The 13,440-nt window shown below is 43.3% G+C and overlaps 1 protein-coding gene across 1 annotated transcript in view; it reads right to left on the reverse strand.

Annotated features, from left to right (window-relative positions):
- Positions 1-10,251: 10,251 nt before the first annotated feature.
- The window catches only part of LOC120516878 (uncharacterized protein C6orf118-like), a 50,928-nt gene continuing 47,739 nt past the window's right edge, over positions 10,252-13,440 (reverse strand). Inside the window, exon 11 of the transcript XR_005630931.1 lies at positions 10,252-10,277. The gene's annotated coding sequence lies outside the window, so the exon portion shown is untranslated. The remainder of the gene's footprint in view (positions 10,278-13,440) is intronic.

Consider the following 13,440-nt stretch of genomic DNA (forward strand, 5'->3'; position numbering starts at 1 on the left):
TCATCCCAGATGCTAACGTGGAGGTACCCGGGTTTAGCACAGTTAGAGCGGACAGAGACGCAAGTACCTGTGGAGAGAAGAAAGGAGGAGGACTCGCTCTCTATGTCAATACAAAGTGGTGCAACTCAGGACATGTAAACGTTAAAATCTCCACTTGCTGCAGGGACATCGAACTGTTGGCCGTAAGTCTGCGCCCCTATTACTTGCCCAGAGAGTTTGGACACGTGATTGCTGTTATTGTTTACATCCCCTCGCTTAACGCGAGATGGCGAGTGACATCATCCATTCCGCAGTTGCTAAGTTACAAACGCAGCACCCTGAGGCACTTGTGCTAATCGCTGGAGACTTTAACCATGTAACGCTGTAAAACATTACCTGCCTTCTCCCAGTATGTGGATTGTAACACTCGGGGAAACAGGACTATGACCTACTGTATGCAAACGTTAAAGAGCATACAGCGCCACCCCACTGCCTGCGCTTGGGAAAGCAGATCATAACCTGGTTCTGCTTCAGCCTCAATACAAACCAAGAGTGAGGGCGCTACCTACAACCACACGCTCATTCAGGAAGTGGTCCCTGAGGCAGAGCAGGCTCTGAGAGACTGCTTTGGAACTACAGACTGGGATATATTGCTGAGTCAAATAGTGAGAACATTGAAGAGGCTGTTGAATGCACAACTGATTACATCAACTTCTGTATGGACATTGTAGTTCCAGTAAGAACAGTATGCTGCTATGCTAACAACAAGCCATGGATTACAAGTGACATCAAGGGCCTTTTGAACCAGAAGAAAAGGGCTTTTAAAGGTGGTGATAAGCATGAGCTGAAGTGCGTGCAGAAGGAACTCCGAGTCCAGCTCAGGGCGGTGAAAGAGCAGTACAGGAGAAAGCTGGAGCAGAAGTTGCAGAACAACAGTATGAAGGAAGTGTGGGATGGGATGAAGATTATCACTGGCTGCAGCTCAAGCGGGTGCCGCATCGAGACAGACGTGGAGAGAGCAAACCAAATGAACAACTTCTTTAATAGGTTTGATCACAGTAACCCACTCTCACCTCGAGTACTGCATCCTCCAACCATCCTTCTGCTGATACCAGCATAGGTGAGACATCCCCACCCACAATTACAGCAGCCCAGGTGAGCAGAGAGCTGAAAAGACTTTGTGCCAGCAAAGCAGCGGGTCCAGATGGTGTATCGCCACGATTGCTGAAGGCCTGTGCGTTGGAACTGGGGAGTCCTCTACAGCGCATCTTCAACCTGAGCCTGGAACAGGGAGAGTCCCAAGGCTTTGGAAAACATCTTGTATCACTCCTGTCCCAAAGGTATCACGTCCTAGTGAGCTGAATGACTTCCGGCCTGTTGCTCTGACGTCACATCTGATGAAGACCATGGAGCGGCTGCTGCTTCACCACCTGAGGCCACAGGTCCGCCACGCCCTCGACCCTCTGCAGTTCGCATACCAGGAGAAGGTGGGAGCGGAGGATGCCATCATCTATATGCTTCATCGATCCCTCTCCCACCTGGACAGAGGCAGTGGTGCTGTAAGAATTATGTTTTGGACTTCTCTAGCGCCTTCAACACCATCCAACCTCTGCTCCTTAGGGATAAGCTGACTGAGATGGGAGTAGATTCACACCTTGTGGCATGGATTGTGGACTATCTTACAGACAGACCTCAATATGTGCGTCTTGGGAACTGCAGGTCTGACATTGTGTGCAGCAATACAGGGCGCCGAGGGGACTGTACTTTCTCCGGTCCTGTTCAATCTATATACATCAGACTTCCAATATGACTCGAGTCCTGCCACGTGCAAAAGTTCGCTGATGACACTGCTATTGTGGGCTGCATCAGGAGTGGGCAGGAGGAGGAGTACAGAAAGTTAATCAAAGACTTTGTTAAATGGTGCGACTCAAACCACTTACACCTTAACACCAGCAAGACCAAGGAGCTGGTGGTGGATTTTAGGAGGCCCAGGCCCCTCATGGACCCTGTGATCATCAGAGGTGACTGTGTGCAGAGGGTGCAGACCTTTAAATATCTGGGAGTGCAGCTGGATGACAAATTGGACTGGACTGCCAATACTGATGCTCTATGTAAGAAAGCTCAGAGCAGACTATACTTTCTGAGAAGGTTGGCATCCTTCAACATCTGCAGTAAGATGCTGCAGATGTTCTACCAGACGGTTGTGGCGAGTGCCCTCTTCTACGCTGTGGTGTGCTGGGGTGGCAGCATAAAGATGAAAGACGCCTCACGCCTGGACAAACTTGTTAAGAAGGCAGGCTCCATTGTAGGATTAAAGTTGGACAGTTTAACATCTGTGGCAGAGCGACGGGCACTAAGCAAACTCCTGTCAATCATGAAGAATCCACTGCATCCACTTAACAGTGTCATCTCCAGGCAGAGGAGTAGCTTCAGTGACAGACTTTTGTCACTGTCCTGCTCCACTGACAGACTGAGGAGATCGTTCCTCCCCACACTATGCGACTCTTCAATTCCACCCGGGGGAGTAAATGCTAACATTAATTTTATTTTAATTTTTTTCATTTTTATTACTATTTAATTTAATATTGTTTCTTTGTATCAGTATACTGCTGCTGGATTATGTGAATTTCCCCTTGGGATTAATAAAGTATCTATCTATCTATCTATCTATCTATCTATCTATCTATCTAAATCTCAATAATGTTGTAAATGTGCGCAGTCGGGCAGCTTAGACAGTTGACTGACAATCGGGTGGGTGTTGGTTGGGGTATTATTCTGCAAAGCACAAAGAACACAATTAGAGGTCTTGGTATATTGGGTACCAGAACACCGCTAAGCAATGAAACACCAGACATTTCATGATATACTAAACCTTGTCCTTCTGCACGGGTCATTGCAAGGTCCAAATTCCATTCTCCATTAAAAAAAAAAAAAAAACTTTCTTTTCCTTTATGAAGACTCTGCCCACAGCGCATGGCTTATACGATGGGTGTCAAACTCTGCTCCTGGAGGGCCGCAGTGGCTGCAGCTTTTCATTCCAACCATCTTAATTAGTAACGAGTTTTTGCTGCTAATTAAGCTCTTTTGCCTTCATTTTAATTAACTTGACTCAGACCTCTTAGTTGTTTTTTTTTTTTCCTTAATTAGCAGCCAAACAACAATGAGACACAAAACGAGTCACCAAATGTGCAATTAACCACAGTATCTGAGAATAAAGAAAGCTGAATTTCTCAGTAAGGTGTATCTGCTCAGGTCACCAAAACATTTTAACGGTGTTCTTAGAAAAAACAGTAAAGAATTAACAGTTTTGTAAACGTCTGCTGTGGTAGAATGAGAGCAGCAACAAGCCATGGAATTAAATAACGGGTTTAATTAACAGCAAGAATTGGCTTCTCATTAAGAACCTGGATGGAGTGAAATTGGTTGGAGTTTGAAGCCCTGATTTAGCTGGTCATCTGTTGGGTCGTCTCACATCTCATTTCTGCTTGGCTGCCATTTAATGAAGAAAAGAGTCAATTCAGAGATGGAATACTTAAAAACAGGGCTGTTAAAATGAATCAGAATCAGAAGTGAAACCTGGTCACTGATTAGGAAAAGGGTTAGAATGAAAACCTGCAGCCACTGCGGCCCTCCAGGAGCGGAGTTGGACACCCCGGCTTAGACAATGCGGTATTAATAGTTTTCACAGACATTGTTTCCTTTAAGACTGCATCCCGTCTGGTATTTATAATTGGTGGTTCTTTTTCCTAAGTGTAGCACTTCGCACTTTTCCACTGTAAACTGCATTTTCCAAATGTTTGCCCAGTTACAGAGATTGTTCGGGTCTTTTTTGAATTATTTTTGCTGCCTCCTCAATGTCTGCTACCATTCCAATTTTGCGAATTTCACAAGTTTACTAACTATACTGGACTCTATGCCATTAATATAAATTCGGAAAAGCAGTGCTCTAAGGAGAGACCCCTGAAGGACTCCACTGATGGCCTCACTCCAGTCTTTCTCAGAATTTTTAGCCTCGGGAAAAGGCATCTACTAAAGAAACAGTAAGAGTCACAAATGAACATTCGCCAACCAGCTCAGCATCATTCATGATCAGCACCAGCCCATCATTGTGACCACACACACACACACACACAAACAAACACTCGGGACCAATTGAAAGTCGCCAACTCTCATCCCATGGATATCAGACAAAACAAAGTTCATGAAGGAAACCCACACAGACATCGGAAAAAGGAGCAGACTCTACAAGATAGCCACCAGGAGTTGGATTTCAATGCAGGACGTTGACAGCACTGGGCTGCTCACAGTGAAAATGACATTGAATTACAGTCATATGAAAAAGTTTGGGAACTCCTCTCAGCCTGCATAATAATTTACTCTACTTTCAACAAAAAAGATAACCATGGTATGTCTTTCACTTCCTAGGAACATCTGAGTACTGGGGTGTTTTCCGAACAAAGAGTTTTAGTGAAGCAGTATTTAGTTGTGTGAAATTAAATCAAATGTGAAAAACTGGCTCTGCAAAAATGTGGGTCCCCTTGTAATTTTGCCGATATGAATGCATGTAACTGCTCAATACTGATTACTGGCAACACCAAATTGGTTGGATTAGCTTGTTAAGCCTTGAACTTCATAGACAGGTGTGTCCAATCACGAGAAAAGGTATTTAAGGTGGTCAATTGTAAGTTGTGCTTCCCTTTGACTCTCCTCTGAAGAGTGACAGACAGCATGGAATCCTCAAAGTTATTCTCAAAAAATTTGAAAACAAAGATTGTTCAGTGTCATGGTTTAGGGGAAGGCTACAAAAAGCTATCTTAGAGGTTTAAACTGTCAGTTTCAACTGTAAGGAATGTAATCAGGAATGGAAGGCCACTGGCACAGTTGCTGTTAAACCCAGCAGGTCTGGCAGACCAAGAAAAATACAGGAGCGGCATATGCGCAGGATTGTGAGAATGGTTACAGACAACCCACAGATCACCTCCAAAGACCTGCAAGAACATCTTGCTGGAGATGGTGTTTCTGTACATCGTACTACAATTCAGCGCAATTTGCACAAAGAACATCTGTATGGCAGGGTGATGAGAAAGAAGCCCTTTCTGCACTCACGCCATAAACAGAGTCACTTGTCGTATGTAAATGCTCATTTAGAGAAGCCAGATTAATTTTGGAACAAAGTGCTTTGGACTGATGAGACACAAATTGAGATATTTGGTCATAACAAAAAGCGCTTTGAATGGCGGAAGAAGCTACTTACTGTCAAATTTAGTGGAGGTCCCATCATGCTGTGTGGCTAGTTCTGGGACTGGGGCCCTTGTTAAAGTCGAGGGTCAGATGAATTCAACTGCATATCAAGAAATTCTTCAGGATAATGTTCAATTATCAGTCACAAAGTTGAAGTTACACAGGGGCTGGATATTCCAACAAGACAATGACCCAAAACACAGTTTGAAATCTACAAAGGCATTCATGCAGAGGGAGAGGTACAATGTACTGGAATGCCAGTCACAGTCCCCTGACTTGAATATTAGAATTAGAATTAGAATTAGAACAATCTAGACGAGAACAGGCCATTCAGCCCAACAAAGCTCGCCAGTCCTATCCACTTGCTTCCTCCAAGAAAACATCAAGTCGAGTTTTGAAAGTCCCTAACGTCTTACTGTCTACCACACTACTTGGTAACTTATTCCAAGTGTCTATCGTTCTTTGTGTAAAGAAAAACTTCCTAATGTTTGTGCGAAATTTACCCTTAACAAGTTTCCAACTGTGTCCCCGTGTTCTTGATGAGCTCATTTTAAAATACAAGTCTCGATCCACTGTACTAATTCCCTTCATAATTTTAAACACTTCAATCATGTCACCTCTTAATCTTCTTTTGCTTAAACTGTAAAGGCTCAGCTCTTTTAATCTTTCCTCATAATTCAACCCCTGTAGACCTGGAATCAGCCTAGTCGCTCTTCTCTGGACCTTTTCTAGTGCTTCTGTGTCCTTTTGTAGCCTGGAGACCAAAACTGCACACAGTACTCAAGATGAGGCCTCACCAGTGCATTATAAAGGTTGAGCATAACCTCCTTGGACTTGTACTCCACAGATCGTGCTATATAACCTAACATTCTGTTAGCCTTCTTAATGGCTTCTGAACACTGTTTGGAAGTTGATAGCTTGGAGTCCACTATGACTCCTAAATCCTTCTCATAAGGTGTACTCTCGATTTTTCGACCGCCCATTGTGTATTCAAACCTAATATTTTTACTTCCTATGTGTAATACTTTACATTTACTGACATTAAATTTCATCTGCCACAAATCTGCCCAAGCCTGTATGCTATCCAAGTCCTTCTGTAATGATATAACGGATTCCAAATTATCTGCTAATCCACCTATCTTGGTATCATCTGCAAACTTAACCAGCTTGTTACTTATATTCCTATCTAAATCATTTATATATATTAAAAATAGCAGCGCCCTAGCACTGACCCCTGTGGAACACCACTCTTAACATCGCCAGTTCTGATGAGGTTCCTCGCACCATCACCCTCTGCTTCCTGTGTCTGAGCCAATTCTGCACCCATCTAAAAACATCACCCTGAATTCCCACTTCTTTTAACTTGATGCCCAACCTCTCATGTGGCACCTTATCAAATGCTTTCTGAAAGTCCAGATAAATAATATCATAAGCTCCACTTTGATCGTATCCTTTTGTTGCCTCCTCATAGAATTCCAACATGTTAGTAAAACACGACCTCCCCTTCTGAACCCATGCTGACTGTTCAGAATAACTCCTGTCCTTGTCATGTGTTGCTCAATCTTATCCTTAATAATTCCTTCCATTAATTTTCCTGTGATGCTTACTGGCCTATAGTTGCTTGGATCTGCCCTGTCACCCTTTTTATATAATGGGATGATATTTGCCATTTTCCAGTCCTTTGGAATCTCTCCAGTGCACAGTGACTTCCTAAAAATATGTGTCAAGGGTTTATATATGTACTCACTAGCCTCCTTAAGAACACGAGGATAAATATTATCTGGGCCTGGTGATTTGTTTGATTTCATCTTATTTAATCTGAGCAGCACTTCTCCCTCTACAATTTCCAAATCCCTCAGTACCTCCTTAGTAGTTGTGTTTACCTCTGGCAGGTTATCCACTTGCTCACTTGTAAACACCTCAGAAAAATGTAAGTTTAGGGCATCTGCTATTTCATTGTCTGTATCTTTTAATTCCCTTTACTATTCCTGATGAACTTGACCTCCTCCTTAACTGTTCTTTTACTACTAAAATACTGAAAGAATCTCTTGGGGTCTTCTTTCGCCTTATCTGCTATATTCCTCTCCAACTGTCTTTTAGCCTCTCTGATATCCTTCTTAATGGTTGCCCTCATGTTCTCATACGCTACGGTTCTCTTTGCAGTCATTAGTCTTATATGCCTTATACAGCAGTTTTTCCTTTGCAACTTCTTTTTAAATCTTTATTAATCCATCGTGGAGATTTTTTAGTTTCCTATTACTTCCAAATTTAGGTATGTATCTGTCCTGCATTACATGTAAAACATTTTAAACCTGTTCCACTGCTCCTCGACTGTCTCCACATTTAAAAGCTTATCCCAGTCTATCCTACTTAGACTTTGTCGCATCTGCTCAAAATTAGCCCTACTAAAGTTCAACTTAACAATTTTAGTCTTTGCATCTGTACTCTTACAAAATACTGAGAATTGTATTACATTATGGTCACTTGACCCTAGTGGTTCAATCACCTCTACACCCTCAATTCTATCCTGATTATTACAGAATACTAAATCCAGATAGGCTTCACCCCTTGTTGGTGCTTTAACATGCTGTGTTAAAAAACAGTCGCTGATTACTTCTAAAACTCCTGCTCTTGTGCTCCTCCATCTGTAAGGTTATCCCAGTTAATATTTGGATAATTAAAGTCCCCATGACTATAATATCCCCTGTAAACTTGCCTTTTGATATTACTAAAAGATGTGTGTTGAAATTACTGTCTGAATTGGGTGGTCTATAACACACTCCTAAAATGAGACCTTTTCCCTAATATTTTCCAGGCGAAGCCACATGTCCTCACTAAGATGGGGCTCATCATCCAACTGAAGATGACTTACATTTAATTCCTGTTTGGCATAAACAGCAACCCCACCTCCTTTTCTGTTCTGTCTATCCTTCCTAAAAATGTGTATCCCTCTATGTTACACTCATCCCCATCTTTGTTATTTAGCCAGGTTTCCGTTATTGCTATAATATCATAATTGTGCTCTGCTACATACAACTCCAACTCACTTACCTTATTTTTGATACTTCTAGCATTAAGGCAAGCTATTTTTAATGTGTTAATCCTTCTATCTTTACGTGTTTGCTTAAAATTTACATTACTATGCATTTTTATTTCTACACCATTGTTTGTTCTTCCATGTATAGATCTAAATCTGGCCTGTCCTAAACTCCCTGCCCCCCCATTCCCTAGTTTAAACAATCCTCGACTAGCCTACACATACGCCTCCCCAATACATTGGTGCCCCTCCGGTTCAGATGTAACCCGTCACGGCGGAACAGGTCCCATCTGTTCCAAAAGGAGTCCCAATGCCCCATAAACCTATACCCTTCTACCCTGCACCAAGATTTGAGCCACGCGTTAAGCCTTCTAATCTCCTCAATCTTACCTGGACTGGCCGTGGCACAGGCAGAACTTCGGAGAAGACTACCTTGTCAGTTCTGCTCCTCAGCTTGGTACCTAACTCTTTGAATTTGGATCGCAGAACTGACAGACTACCCTTATGTATGTCATTTGTTCCAACGTGGACAATGACAACTGGATCCACCCCCGCTCTGGCCAAGAGCCTATCCACCCTTCCAGGGAGGTCTCCCACCTCTGCTCCCGGAAGGCAACACACCGAATGAGACTCTCTCTCTCTGGAGCACACCTGCGCTTCAATCCCCCTAATGATTGAGTCCCCAACTATCACTACCTCTCTCTTTTTGGGAACTGGTTTTGAGGTGGCCCGTTGGGGCTCCTCAACCCTGCCTACCACCTCAGAATTATCAGAGTCACCGTCCAGCTCCAATATCATTGAAAAGCTATGGGATGATTTGAAGCAGGCAGTCCATGCTTGATAGCCATCAAATTTAACTGAACTGGAAAGATTTTGTGTGGAAGAATGGTCAAAAATACCTCCATCCAGAATCCAGACACTCATCAAAGGCTATAGGAGGTGTCTTATTTGCAAAAGGAGGCTCAACTATGTATTGATGTAATATCTCTGTTGGGGGGCCGAAATTTATGCACCTGTCTAATTTTGTTATGATGCATATTGCATATTTTCTGTTAATCCAATAAACTTAATGTCACTGCTGAAATACTACTTTTTCCATAAGGCATGTCATATATTAAAAGGAAGTTGCTACTTTTAGAGCTCAGCCAATGATAAAAAAAAACAAAGAATTAAGAGGGGTTCCCAAACTTTTTCATATAACTTTAATATCAACACAATCGTACTTCTCATTGTCTTGTCCTTGTGGCTTGTTGTACTAATCTTAATCTTGCTGTCACCGCCCTGCATTGTGAAATAATTGATTTAGAAAACAGAAGTGTGGACTGAGATTTGGTTTTTCTTTGACACCACTGAGGTTGTGTTCTCCTCTGTGCTGCAGCACAGACTAATTTCTCTGAAGATGATCCCTAATTTTTCTTTCTTGTTTTCCAAATAGTGGAAAAGCTGACATTTTATATATTGATTAAAAAAAAGGTGGAAAGATTTTGAGATTTAGACCAAGCCAGACTGTCGTCTTGGTTTACATAAAATCAGCTTCTCCTCCTAAACAGTAGGCCTGAGTAAAAGTCTCTTAAGAGTGAAAGGCAAACCCCATTCAGGAGTAGCTTATAATGCGTATGTATTTTTTTATTTTATGATGGCTACACTCGACTCCATAATGCACCAGTGTGTGATTTCTTTTGTTTCTTAATTGTCAACAATTGCAGGCCTCATAATGTGGTGTCCACTTCATTTTATCCTTACAATTATCAAAACTGAACAGCAGCAGGCAGAGTCACAGGAATGAAACAGAAATGACCAAGAAATCCCCCCAACGGAAGTCATTCCAGATCCTGCATACTCACTCCTCTCCTAGCCCAGGCTTCACTTCAGCTCGCTGCAGGCGCCGACACTGCAGATGAGCGACTCTCTGAGGTGACAGCAGCCTCTGGTGGACAAATCGGATGACGACGGGGCTTGTGAGGCCTCAGCACCAAGTGACAAGCTGACAGGCTGGCGGCTGCTTTTTCTTCAGTGCTCACTGGTTTGGAATGGAAAGATTTTAAGACAGGGTAAGAACACTGATGTTTTCAATTTTAGGCATATTCTGATATTTTAGAAATATAGATAATTATGTGATTATCCTTACCTTTTAAAACATTAATAAAAATAAAGGCAACCATCGATCCGTGCGTTGATCTTTCCCCTCTTTATTTTATTCATTTCATATTATCACTATAACAACACAATTGCTGCTATATATTATTTGCCCAATCCAGCAGTAATGTTCCAGTCGTATTGCCCACCCAACATCAGACACCAAGAATACAACTGACCCATTTTCTGAATCTGCTGAGCCACGGCCCAAGCTGACAACACTCTGTACAAGGCAGGAAGCAAAAATGGACCAAGTCCTGTGCACACGGGCCTGGATTTGAACCTGGGGCTTTTCAAGTGCCAACTACTCTGCCACACTGCTGCCCATCTCCCAAATCATCCATTCCCTTCCCAAACTCACTTCCTGGCAGAAATGGACTCAACGGGGCACTCTAAACACATTGACCCAGCTTCATACATGTCAGACCACCATTCATCCATCCATTATCCAACCTGCTATATCTCAACTACAGGGTCACGGGGGTCTGCTGTAGCCAATCCCAGCCAACACAGGGTGTAAGGCAGAAAACAAACCCCGGACAGGGCGCCAGCCCACCGCAGGGCACACACACACACACACACCCCAAGCACACATGAGGGACAATTTAGGATCATCAATGCACCTAACCTGCATGTCTTGGGACTGTGGGAGGAAACCCACGCAGACACGGGGAGAACATGCAAACTCCACACAGGTAGGACCCAGAAAGCAAACCCAGGTCTCCTTACTGTGAGGCTACCCACTGCGCCACCGTGCCGCCCTCAGATTAACACTCAATAATTAATATAAAAGCCCGTTTCAGCAGCTGAAAGAGCCATAAAGTAACGGAGCTGAGAATGGAACCCAAGTCCTCCGAGGTTTAAGGCGACACTATGCCAACAAGCCCGCCAGATTATAAAGACGATGCTTTAACTCCTAACAGAACATCCCTTTACACTCGCATCTGTTAGTAGCAGCAATTGGAAGCGATGTCTCAGGCTGCTTTTTAAGGCTTTCCTCATGTCTTGCCCCGCTTCTACAGGAGGCATTCTTGGAAAAATTGCAGGTTTGCTTATAGCTCTGCCTGTCACAATGAAGCCTTGCAGGATCCTTATTATGTGGTTTATTCCCCTGACAGGAAATGTAACTTGGAGCAATAGACAGCAGAAAGACTAATGCTGTATTTATTTTGCCGGAACATTATACACTGTGGCTGTCTTCAAGTAATAGCATCTTTTTATAGCAGCAAATGCATACATTGACACAGAGCAACATATAATCACTTTGATTTGCATTTTGTAAACAGGCGGCAGAAAGTAAAAATGACACAACGAAGACAGTGGTATAATTAAAAAGTGCCATAATAACGGCAATCAGTAGCACCTCTCAGTCTCAAATATCCTCCTCTGCCCAATTATAGATAAGGCAGTGTGGCCCAGTGGTTACACACCTGGACTGCGAGTGGCCAGGCTGCCGATTCAATGATCCCCACCGGCTCACTGTGCTTACAATGTCACTACACGGGGATAACTGTGCGGTACCCTAGTGCTCAAAGTCACTTCAGAAAGGCGCTACATCAAAAAATATACGTTTAGGTGCATCATTTCCTCGATTTTTGTTCTCCTTTCAATTGCTAAAATAAGAATCCTCAATCGGTTGGCCTGCTTTTCATTTTACTTTATTTTGCCTTTTGTACTGATGCGGGCGCTCTCCTGACCTCACATCATACACAAAGCAATACCAAGGGATTATCACAAGTATCAAAAAGGGTCAAGGGAATCAAAAATGGTGACAGAAACAAAGGAAGAACTTGATGAACCACTGAACTGGGCGAAAGCAAAATAAAGCCCTGCCTCTCCATTGGGCCTAACTGTGTTGTGACCTATCCAGTGTGACCACCCGGGGGGCACCTTGTTGCCCAGGTTTCAGATACAACTCACTCAAAGACGGTTCCAAGATCTGTTAAATAAAGATTTCTTGACAATACCTTTTCCGGGATAACCAATCAGCAATACAGCACAAACAACTTTATTTGTCTCCTTCTGTCCCCCTGCACAAGCGTCGTCTCACACCCTCCCAACTCCGGCTCCACTTTTAGGCATGAGGCAGCTTCTTTTATGCCGGACCCGGGAGTACTTCCAGGGCTATGGTCTTACGTAACAGAAACACTTCTGGGTAAGACAGAAGTCCTCTAAAACGTGGAGAGTTACTCCTAATAGTGGCCCCTGGTAGCACCCTAGGACCCTGACAGGACTGCCCTTCAGAACTCCAATTACCAGTCCACCCTGCAGGTGTCCATACTGGGGCCAAACCAGAGAAGCACTGCCCCCTTTTGGTACTGGGGAACGAATTGTCCATCCATTATTTGTTTGTCCTGACTGAGATAGGAATCTACCATAAACCTGGCCAGGTTGTACGTCCTTTCCTGTGGGACATACATTGGCTTGGTAAGGATCCATCTCCCATTCCAATAGGGATGCCGGTCCATCTGGCACAGCCCATACACCAGGTTAAAGTCAAAGTATCTTCATTGTCGTCTCAGCTCTGCAATACCTAAGTTCATATCATCTATCCATCCATTATCCAAGCTGTTATATCCTCATAATGGGTCACGGGGGTCCACTGGAGCCAATCCTAGCCAGCACAAGGCAGGGTACACACACCCACACAATAGGAACAATTTATGATCGCCAATGAACCTAACCTGCATGTCTTGGACGGTAGGAGGAAACCGGAGCACCCAGAGGAACATGCAAACTTCATGCAGGGAGGACCCAGGAAGCGAACCCAGATCTCCTTACTGCGAGGCAGTAGCGCTACCACTGCGCCACAGTGCCACCTAAGTTCATTACATGAAGTGAAATTTAATTTGCATTTTTTTCACAGAGGAACAGAAGATAGCAGATTTAAAATATATTTTAAATGTATAGGACATATACAGTGCCTGTAGAAAGTATTCACTCCCTTGGAAGTTTCACGTTTTATTGTTATACAACACTGAATCACTGTGGATTTCTATTCAGCTTTTTTGATACTGATCAACAGAAAAAGATTCTTTAATGTCAAA

The sequence above is a fragment of the Polypterus senegalus genome, chromosome 16, assembly GCF_016835505.1.
Source record: "Polypterus senegalus isolate Bchr_013 chromosome 16, ASM1683550v1, whole genome shotgun sequence".
Classification (NCBI taxonomy): domain Eukaryota; kingdom Metazoa; phylum Chordata; class Cladistia; order Polypteriformes; family Polypteridae; genus Polypterus; species Polypterus senegalus.